Here is a 12,079-nt window from a genome sequence, read left to right as displayed (position 1 = left end):
GGGGATGGGGCAATATTTTGTCCCCACACCCTAGGGTAGGGTGAGGATAGGTTTAGTATTTTTATTCCCAACCCGTCCCGGCCCACCCCGTCCCTACCCTACACTAATAAAGACTATTATTGTAAATTTAGTAAACTCTAAATCACTAATATTTAAAGTGAAACACAAGAGTACAAGATATGAAATAAAATATTTTTTATTCTAAAACCCTATTGTTATTGCCGCCTCTGACCCATCCCTCTTCTCTGTAGTTCATACGTGTTTTCAAGGTTTATCTCATTCACGTTACATAGTGCCTAAACTTCCAGTAGGCAGGTTTGTTTCATGTTTTTTGCACATTGTTTCAAATATTTGAATATAATAGGCAGTAGGTTTGATGATATATTCGGCCCCACATTGTTTCCTGTTTTTGCACATTGTTTCATTATGTATTCTACACAGGTTTGTTTCATGTTTTTCGCACATTGTTTCAAATATTTGAATATAATAGGCAGTAGGTTTGATGATATATTCGGCCCAACATTGTTTCATGTTTTTGCACATTGTCTCATCATATATTTAGCCCCACATTGTTTCATTATGTATTCTGCATAGGAGGGGAGAGATCTTCTATTCGGTTATATTCCAAAAACATTAAAATAATTACAAAATTGAATGTTCAAAATTTCTTCAATTCCAGAACAAGCCAGAATAGTGAAGGGCTTACACTTAAAAGAGTTTTTTTTTTTGGTGTGTGTGTGTGTTCGTGTGTGTGTGTACTCATTCTATTCCGTTATATTTATATTTTTATATCCAACTTATTTTTTTCTTTACTATGTGATAGAGTCATAGCTTTTAAAACTTGTTTGATTGATAATCTTAAAGACTTTATTTTTGTTCATGTGGTTAAATACTTATATCTATATCTTTCTATCAACAATATTTTTCCTTGAAATGTGTGAAAGCATTACACACGGTTTAATTTACTTGAATTTAGTTTATCTTTTACATTGTCTACATTGTTTGTGTTGGAGACTTTTGGCTTAGGTTTTGGTGTATGTATATTACTTTTTTATGATTGCTAAGTTACTAAATTATCATAAATAATTTTTTTAGGAATGACTTCAAGTGAAAACAATGGTAGCTCCAATCCATCTATCACACCCATTGGCAGCCATCAATCTCCAATGATGGTAGATGAAGATAATACAACTCCTTGTTCAACTCCATTGGATAGGCCAGAAGATGCCCAAGCCCAACCTAACAATGAGATAACTGAGGAACGAGGGAGGTTGAAATCAGTTGTGTAGAATCATTTTAAGAAAAGGAAAGTTGATGGGAAAGACAAAGCTGAGTGCAACTATTGTACGAGATTGCTTGTAGGGAGTTCTAAAAATGGTACTAAACATGTGCATGACCACTTAAAAATATGTCCTAGGAAAAAGTGTAAGGACATTAGGGATATGAAACAAAAATTTCGGTGAGGGATCAACATAATGTGGACTCATGGCAGGTGTGAATGCTTATCATTTTGATCAAGATGAATCAAGAAAAGAACTCACATGTATGATCATCTTGCATGAGTATCCCCTTTCTATAGTTGATCACATTGGCTTTAGAAGATATTCAACTTTTCTTCAACCATTGTTCAAGATGGTTTGTAGGAACATGTAAGGTTGAATTTAATCAACCATGTGTTGGCTTTATTCCATGACAAATTTGCTTGTAATATAGCACTTAGAAACCTTGTATTTAGGTGAGAATCATGTAAGGGTAGTGTGTGAGAGAGTGTGAAGAAATGCTCAAGACAGTGCAGTGAAGCAGAGACTCGCAGTTAGGACTCGCGGGTGGCTCGCGGCTTGCAAGCCGCCAAAAGTTGCTCACGTGCAGAGCATGCAGGGGAGCTGAACAGTCACGCCACCTAGAGCACTACACGACAAAAATCCAGACTGGCCATTAAGTTAGCTCGCGACTTGAACTCGCGACTCAGTCAAGTCGCGAGGTCAAGTCGCCAGCCAGCCCTGTTTTTGGAAAAACTGACTCTTCGTATTCCATTCTCACACCAGTATAAATACCCCTCATTCCCACAAGATATGTGTGGCTATTCAGAAAGAAAAACCCTAAGAGAGGTTTCTTCAAAACACCCACCCAATTAGAGAGAGCTATTCATTCTTAGAGAGAAATCTTTGTAGTCTTTTCTCATTCCCTCTCTCATTGTCATACCTATTGAGAGGAGATTTCTATCCAAACACTACCCACACCCATTTAGAGTGTTGAGTGTTCTTGGAGTTTTGGGAAGCATTGGAAGATGCCAAGGATGGCGGATGCTACGGTTTAGTAGCGGAATCCGGGAAGCTAGAAAAGAAAAAGGTTCGGCGCAACCTCGTTGGAGCAAGAAGCTTGGAGGGCTTAGGTGCACTGGGTAGATTAGGCTTGGAGGGTCTATTGCTGTCCATGTATCCCAACTGTATTTTCTAGTGGATTGTTTACCGCTTGGAGGGCGGCGGAGAGGTTTTACGCCGAGGGTTTCGGTTTCCTCTTCGATAACACATCGTGTGTTGTCCTTGTGTTTGCATCTCTCTTCCCTTTATCTTTGCCTTTTATTTTCTGCTGTGGATGTGTTTTATAATTGGCTTAGATTGATTTCCAATTCTGTTTATAGCTTATGTTCATTTTCCGCACACTAGTTGTTTGTCATAAAGCTTGAATTGGTTATTTTGTATTTGGGGGTCTAAACGTTCAAGGGTGTTTTTACACGTTTTTGAACTTTCAGAACACAATCAAGAAGGACATTATGAGCATCTATGATCATGAAAGGGAGAAATCAATGCATGAAATAGAAAAAGAATTGGAGTAGAATTGCTATTACCACTGATATGTGGACTTCACAAAACAAAAAGTGAGGGTTTATGGTTGTAACGACACACTTCATTGATGATTTCTGGAGATTACAAAGTCGAGTTATGAGGTACATTTTTTTAAGTATATATTCATTTTATTATTTAATTTTTTTTCAAATAATGTATGAACTTATTTCACTGTTAGTTATAATAATTTAAATTTCTTATTTTAGGTTTATTTATGTGCCATCTTCACATACAAAAGAAGTGCTTTCTGATGTCCTTTTACAAACCTTGTTGGAATGGAACATTGATAGGAAGTTGTCTACTATGACAGTGGACAATTGCAGTACCAATGATGCAGTTATAAATATTATACTAGACAAGTTTCAACGTAGTACCCTTGTTATGCTTGGATCAATGTTGCATATGCGTTGTGCAGCACATGTTCTTAATTTGATTGTTCAGGATGGTTTGAATGTTATTGGATCATGCATTGAGAAGGTTCGTGAAAGTGTGGGATTTTGAACTGGATCAACAAAAAGAAGGCAACGGTTTATAGATACGGCTTGACAATTACATGTTGAATGTACCAAAGAACTAGCTCTTGATTGTAAGACTCACTAGAACTCTACCTATCTTACCTTTCTACTGCTATAGAGTATCAAGATGTCTTTTTTCGATTGAGCCAAAGGGAGTCATCTTATAAGTGCATTCCAAAAGAGGAAGAATCGGAGATGGCAAGTAGTATATGTGAGAGATTGGCATTGTTTTACAAGGTTACAGAGCTATTCTCAGGTACCTCATATCCTACAGCTAATCTTTTTTTTCCTAAGGTGTGTGAAATAAAAATTGCTTTGAATTCTTTGTTCACAAGCCCAAGTGATATAATTAGGAGTACGGCATTTAAAATGTTAGAAAAATTTGACTGTTATTGGGATGTGATTCATGGTGTTATGGCTATGGCAACCATTTTAGACCCAAGATATAAGATTAAATTGTTGGAATATTATTTTCCTCTTATTTACAATGATGAAGCTGAAAATGAAATTCAAAGAGTTAGAGATACTTCCTATGAAATGATTCGTGACTATACTTCTAGGAGAATGGGTAGGGAAGGTACTCGTGGCACTTGTGTAAGTGAGGATCCACAAGTTGATGACTCCCTTATGGACTTTGAAATATATCTTAGTCAGAAAAAAAAAAAGGGTGGGAATATTAAATTGGAGTTGGAGCATTACCTTGAGGATGATCTAATGCCAAGAACTTTGGAGTTTGATATTTTGGCATGGTGGAAATCTAATGGGCCTAAGTATCCTACTTTGCAATGTATTGCAACGGATATCCTAGCCATTCTAGTGTCAACTGTTGCTTCAGAATATGCATTTAGCACAAGTGGTAGGTTGCAAAGTCCACATCGCAGTAAACTTCATGCAAAGACCGTGGAGGCATTGATGTGTGCTCAAAATTAGTTATGGGTTGAAATCAAAGGTTATCAAATTTACTAGTTAATCTATTTAATGATTTATGTTGCTGCATTCTTCACTGTATTTTTCAATTGTTTGATTGAATTTGTTTTACTTTTTTTAGGCCTTTCATCTGTTGTAGATGGAATTGAAGCTAATACATTCTAAAACATCCTTGATGATTTTGATGATGAAGAAGAAAGTGGTGTTACTACATTGGGAGAAAGCGAAACTTATTCTTAAAGGATTAGTCAATTTTTATTTGTTATAAGACAATGTTTATTTTGTTAAAGAACTAGTCAATTATCCTTGATGATTTTGTTCATGCAAAGACAATGTTTATTTTGTTATAAGAAATTTTGAATTATGTTGTTACGTATTAGACTATTTAAATACTTGGTTTACTTAAATTCTAGGATTTTAAAATATTTTGTTTTGTTGTGATTTATATTATTGTACCAAAAAATTTATTTATATATATAAAATTGTATTAGGGGTGGGGCGGGGCGGGGCCCCAAGGACACGAGGATGGGGCAAGGTAGTTTTCCCCGCACCTCGGGGCTGGGCGGGGATGGGGAAGGGCAACAACCATGCAGGGCGAGGACGAAGATCCCATCCTCCAGCCCCGCCCCGCCCCATTGCCATCCCTACCCGTTGTCTGTATATAAGAGTAAATATTTTGTTTTGTTTTTACTTTTATATTGAAGGAATTTTTCATCAACAATAGTGTGTATGTATTGGCTCTACACTCATAGTCAATGGTGTAAATTGACCATTTTGAACTTGGGGGCTAGACAGCAAACACAAATTAAGAGGTATCAAAACGTATTTTTGCTTATCGTCTTTTCTCCACACACACACACAAGTAAAAGAAACCAAATCTGTTTTTTCATGTGGTATTGTGGTAATCATAGCCCCACATGCACTATGATGTTTGAAGTCTTGAAGTAAAACGAAAGGGTAAGGGATAAAAAAAAGATGGGTGTGATTCGTGGGGTATGATATAAAATTTATTTAGTACCATGTTATTTTTCTTATTATCTTTTTCTTGACATATCAAAAATTTGTAAAAATATATTTTAAGGATGTTTTAATGTTTTTTCTTTACTTAATTTTACCATGTTATAAAAATTTAATATTTATTCGTATTTTGATTCTCAACAAAAATAATATATATATATATATATAATCATACATTAATCATAATTAATTACTAAATTGATTGTGATTTAAAAACCTTGGTAATACTTTTTGATGATGCACAGAAAATCAGTAGGCTGAATGCTCCAGGCTTCAATGGGCTAATGGTTGCTTGGAAGGCCTAAAAAGAAAGAAACACGAGATTAAAGATGATCGGGGTGAACCGGCCAAGAACCCTCCGATGCTTAAGTTAATTTTCTCTCTAGAACTCAAGAATTCCAGCTTTAGGAGTAGTGGAAACTTACTTTCATTTGATGTGAATGAGTCCTTATATAGTGAGCTTTAGAGTGGTTACTTGTTTAGTAATTTCCTCGACATGTATGGAAATTAGAAGGTTCAGACTTAACTTCCCCCACTGCTATAGAAGTTAGAAGGTTCAATCTTATTTTCTACAATTGCCATTAGAAGTTAAGAACTTAGTGGGAAGTTATAGTGATGAACAAGAGTTTTACTCATACTTCAAAATAGTAGAACGTGGTCCGAATTATAAGTTTTTGAACATAAATCCATTCTGAAAATTTCTAAGTGTTGAGAGGTTGTCCAGGTGCTTCCATGATAGACGACATTCTTCCCCTCGAACGACCTTCTTACCCTCGGATGACCTTCTTATGTTGGACGACCTTCTTATATTGGGATAGCTTCGTTGGACTTGGATGACACTACGGACGAACTGGAGATGGTCCAATTATTGGTTCACCATCACTTTTTATTTATTAGACCTTGGTAATACATTGAATATAAATCTTTGCTAATTTCTTTTTCCTTTTTGGAAGGCCTCGACAAATATATATATATATATATATATATATTTATATAGACGCATGTTGGATTTTCTTATTAAACATTTCAAGAAGGTTACTATCTGGATAACCTTAAATCTACATTAAAAATTTATTAGTTTATATGGAACTTTTTAACACAAAAAGTCATTTAAATATAGGTTGACTACAATAAGGCATGATAATCAACAATGACAAGTTTATATTAGTAATGAATTATTCTAAATTTTTATAAAAATTTCAGTACAAAAGTTTAACAATAGTTAGTAAAAAAAAAAAAACTTATAAATTTAGAATAAAAATGTAAAATTTATCAAGTACTAAAACACTTGTAATGGCAAATCTTTCCATAACCCTTTGAAAAAAGAAAAAAAAAATACTAAGTAAAATTCAAACATAATTGTAAGGACACAATTTGTAACGACCCCAAAATGATATTGGGTTCGCACGTTAAGGGCCCAAACAATAAAATTTGTAGAGCGTGGGCTTAAAAGGCTAGGCCTTGATCACCGGACAGCGGTTAATCATGGTTTCTATGGAAGTTTACACGAAGGTGAACCTGGCGTGTCTAGCAAGACCTTCTTCCGATGACACCTGAGTGGTAGCGGCCCTTCGACCTCGTCCGAGGAGCTTAGTGTTCTTATTATTCTTCTTTTTTCAGACTTTTTGGTCTGGGCTCCTCCCATTGGTTCTCTTTCCCTCTTATACTAGCCTTTACCCTCCTTCCAGTGTCCACGTGTAAACTCCATTTTCTGGGGTTGAGACTTGTCCCATCAGCCCATACCTAGAGTGGTTGGGGGTGGTTGTAAAAGCTGAAGAGCATGGTGAAAAGTATGGACCTGTCAGACGCAGAGTTCTTTATTGCAATATTGACAGCTTTTTCACTTGCCCTATTCCTGTACTAAGCTCGTCTTTTCCATTAGGGCACTACGGGATGCCGAGGACAGAATCATCCTCGGCTGTGTCTTAAGGCAATTTGGACTTTCATATATGTCCTCGGCAATGCCTCTCCTCGGCTCGAGCCTTGGGCCCTAATGTAAAGTGGGCCAGGGTCACAAATTTTCTGGCCCGACAATAGCCCCTCAAAATCCTGCTGCCCGACCTCTTGGTTGGGGAGGAGGGTTTTGGTGATGTCGGGCCTATATCATGGCTTGCCTAGCTTTGCCCTTCATTAATGTCGGTGTCTCTTCATTTTCCTGGGAGATGCGCCGGATTATGAGACATTCCTTTAGATTTACTCATGTCGCGTCCTCGCCGTTTCAGTGCTCGAGGCACGTCTTTAATATGTTCCCTTTACGAGGCCACCCAAATCCTACGGTTGTAGACAGTGTTGGGAGTTGAGTGGAAATTGTCTCGTCTGTAGCACTTCTTGAAAATCTACGTAGATTAAATGCCACGAACTTGCCCTTCATATAAGAAGCAGGGTAGGAGGTCACTCCCTTTACGTATAGACCCTTCAGTCCTTTCAAATTCCTAATCCTTCAGTTGTGCTCAAATTTTTCATTGCCAGTGCAATTAAACCTTAGAGAGTGACATGTTTGAGGCACGAGTGGGAGTGAAGGATCCACACCCACTCCAGAAGCACTGGGTCCTTGCGAGACTCAAGATGGCGCGGTCAGGGCAAGGGAGATGGAGACTCAAGACAATTCTCCGCTTTCACAAGATGGGAGCGATGCTTCCACCTCTTTCAGTCAAAATCCGAAGTAGGTGCTGGTCGCATCAGATTTTTGGTGCAACAGTAGTGGGGTTTCTCGTCGTCAGTACCATCCGCTCTCTCTCGAGCGTTGCTAATATGACACCTGCGTGTTAGGAGTCAGAGCTAGTGCGGGGATTAAGCATCCCTGCTTCCTCCTCTCTTCCTTCACTGGTGCCTCTTTCTGCCTCCGCTTCTTCTTATTTCCCATCACCGGGGCCACCCTGGTGTTTCTACTTCTTCTGCTTCTTCTTCTCTTCCATCAATGGGGCCATCCTGTCATGCATCATCTCTACTAGAGCAGAGTTTTGAAGGATTTATCTCTTCCTTGTATCTTTTTCTTTTTGCTTCTGTAGTTAGCTTTTGGTATAGGCTTACTTAAACCCCTCATTGTACGTTGTATTATTTCTTTGTCTTAATAAAAGATGATTCTGTTTTATTCTACACATTCTTTCTTTTCTGTAGTAATTACTTTGTGAATGGATGTATTTCATATGTGTATATTTTTTTTGAATGATACTTAGGGCTGAAACCCTTGTAAACAAAAAGCTATTATTTTGAACTTATTGAGACTATCAAGCATAATAATACCAACCTTCAGTAGATTAAACATACGAGACTAACCGAGATAACAGCTGAATGCTCTGTATTGCATGTGAGGCAGTCATCCGAGAATGAGTAACCCAAAATAAACCATCCGAGAGGGTTGCCGAGTACTAGGGGGCTTGGCTGTGTTCTTGGTAACACATGGCCTTAATCGTTTTTGGCATCTGGTCCGAGGACCGAGGTATGGCTATACCAGGCCTAAACACTCGTTTGCATTAGTTCCCTTAGAATTGAGAATCCGAGGATAGAGTGGGACTTCCATTCGATCTAGGACTTAACCCAATTTTCAATGGGTAATCTTTCCATGGGTCAGAGTTGAGGACCATGCAATGCCTTGGTTCTGTCCAAAACTTGTAATTTTTCTTTTAAGTAGTTGGTTTCCCCATAGGTTTGAGCCTGAGGACCATGCAATGCCTTGGTTCTGTCCAAAACTTACAATTTTTCTTTTAAGTAGTTAGTTTCCCCATAGGCTTGAGTCTGAGGACCATGCAATGCCTTGGTTCTGTCCAAAACTTATAATTTTTCTTTTAAACAGTTGGTTTCCCCATAGGCTTGAGTCCAAGGACCATGCAATGCCTTGGTTCTGTCCAAAACTTATAATTTTTCTTTTAAGTAGTTGGTTTCCCCATAGGCTTGAGTCCGAGGACCATGCAATGCCTTGGTTCTGTCCAAAACTTATAATTTTTCTTTTAAGCAGTTGGTTTCCCCATAGGCTTGAGTCCGAGGACCATGCAATGCCTTGATTCTGTCAAAAACTTATAATTTTTCTTTTAAGTAGTTGGTTTCCCCATAGGCTTGAGTTCGAAGATCATGCAATGCCTTGGTTCTGTCCAAAACTTACAATTTTTCTTTTAAGTAGTTGGTTTCCCCATAGGCTTGAGTCCGAGGACCATGCAATGCCTTGGTTCTGTCCAAAACTTATAATTTTTCTTTTAAGTACCGAGGATTAGCCCCTCGGCCAAGGCACGGGGCATAGAACTGATGGTGGAAGCCCCTAGCACTGTCCTTGTCGCTAGTGCTTCGAAGCATAGCCCCTAGTAGAACTTTATACTAGGGCAACAACACCAGGCCGCTGGAAGTAATGGAGGGGCTTTCGCAGGCCCTGGGTTGACAGGAGCTCGACCCACCGTCTGTGCCAACGCACAAGCCTTCCCACAGACGGCACCAATTGTGAGGACACAATTTGTAACGACCCTAAAATGATATTGGGTTCGCACGTTAAGGGCCCAAACAATAAAATTTGTAGAGCGTGGGCTTGAAAGGCTAGGCCTTGATCACCGGACAGCGGTTAATCATGGTTTCTATGGAAGTTTACACGAGGGTGAACCTAGCGTGTCTAGCAAGACCTTCTTCCGATGCCACTTGAGTGGTAGGCGGCCCTTCGACCTCGTCCGAGGAGCTTAGTGTTCTTATTATTCTTCTTTTTTCGAACTTTTTGGTCTGCACTCCTCCCATTGGTTCTCTTTCCCTCTTATACTAGCCTTTACCCTCCTTCCAGTGTCCACGTGTAAACTCCACTTTCTGGGGTTGAGACTTGTCCCATCAGCCCATACCTAGAGTGGTTGGGGGTGGTTATAAAAGTTGAAGAGCATGGTGAAGAGCATGGACCTGTCAGATGCAGAGTTCTTTATTGCAGTATTGGCAGCTTTTTCACTTGCCCTGCTCTTGTACTGAGCTCGTCTTTTCCTTTAGGGCACTACGGGATGCCGAGGACAGAATCATCCTCGGCTGTGTCTTAAGGCAATTTGGACTTTCATATATGTCCTTGACAGTGCCTCTCCTCGGCTCAGGCCTTGGGCCCTAATGTAAAGTGGGCCAGGGTCATAAATTCTCTGGCCCCACAATAATATTTTTAAATACACTTTAATAATTAAAATTTTAAAACAAAGAATTTAATTATGAAGTAAGATAATTTTGAAAACATGCCCTCAAGTAGAGGGCATGTTAATACACAACAATTTAAAGATTAATTTAATAAAGTTTGGTCAATTGGATGTTAATTGAAGGAAAATTATTTTTCCCTTTGAGTTTGGGGTAGAATATCATTTCCCCAAACTTCAAGAGAGAGGAGTATAATTTTTTGTGTATATATAAAAGTTAGGATTAACTATGGTATCGGTTTCATAATAATTACTTTTTCTTATAGATCAAGACATCAAAAAATTCTTTTTTTTAATTCTTTTTTGAAATAGGTGGGATTGCTTTGATCACAATTTTTTGGAGTACATATATTTATTTAACTACAAGAGATTTTGTCATATTAAATCACGCCAAATTTCAATCTATAATATTAATTTACTAATAATGAACAAAAGAAACTAGTATTGTGCATACGTAGTGCATGGTTATCCAAAAACAAAGAAAACTTGGATGCATTCATTTAAAAGAAAAAATGAAACTGTTGTGCAAGCTTTTTTTTTAACTTATTTAAAAAGACTGTGTTAATCTATTTAAGGGTAAATTATGTATTTGATCTCTATCATTAATAACATATTTCAATTTGGTCTCTAAATTTTCAATTGTGTTAATTTGATTTCTAACATTTTAGTGTTGTGTCAATTTAGTCACTACCATTATCTTTAGATGGAAATTGTTGTAGTAGCAAATGCCTAAATAAAAAATTAGTTTATTGTCACATCAATGAAAAATAATTTTTAATTTTTGCCATTTGTCACATCGCAATTTCCATCCAAAATTGCTGTATAGGGTATGAACCCATAGTGGCATTTTACAGTACAATAGTGGTGTTAAAATTTCCGTTTAGGTTTAGTTCTAAAGTTACGGAACAATAGTGGTGTTTTGTGGTGCCAGTATAGCCCAAAGGGACCTATAGCGGCCTTTTTAGGACTTATAGTAGCGTTTGAAAATGTCACTATAGCTCTTGTTTTTTGTAGTGACATAATGGTATGGACTAAATTGACATAATTGAAATATTAGATATCAAATTGAAATCTAGTGTAAAGGATGGATACCAAATACATAGTTTACCAATTTATTTAATCCCTCAACTTAGTCTGTTGACATTAGCAAACCCATTAACCTTTTGAAAAGGATAGTGTAAGGGTAAGATTCATCAGTCAACAGTGGGCCTTGGTACCCGTGTGGAGTCCAGCCATATCAGGAAGTGAAGACACGGCTAGAGGACTCCCAGCCCAATCCTGTTGGGCCGGGCTTGTTTAAAGGGGGTCCGAGGAGAAGTGTCTCCTCGGACGCACCAAATGGGAGCCCAATTCACACCCTTTACATGGTGAGAAATCGTCCCAAATCAAAGGGGAGTGCTAGACGTTCAGGGGGCAACCACAACTGCCGCATTAAATGTAAGGGAGCTACTTTTCCAGCCGCATTAATGTAGAAGGGACAGGAGAACAGTATTATCTTGGCCAGTGCAACTCACAGAAAAGAAGGAGGATGTCCTATGGGACAGGCACTCAAGTAGAGGCCTAGATGATTAACAAATGTAGGGCCATAACCAATCGAAGGACGCTATATAAGAGAAGAAAATCCCCATGACAAAAG

This window comes from Quercus lobata, chromosome 2 (genome assembly GCF_001633185.2).
Source record: "Quercus lobata isolate SW786 chromosome 2, ValleyOak3.0 Primary Assembly, whole genome shotgun sequence".
NCBI classification, from domain to species: Eukaryota; Viridiplantae; Streptophyta; class Magnoliopsida; order Fagales; family Fagaceae; genus Quercus; species Quercus lobata.
The sequence above is the reverse complement of the archived record's forward strand: the minus strand, read 5'-3'. Positions refer to the sequence as shown.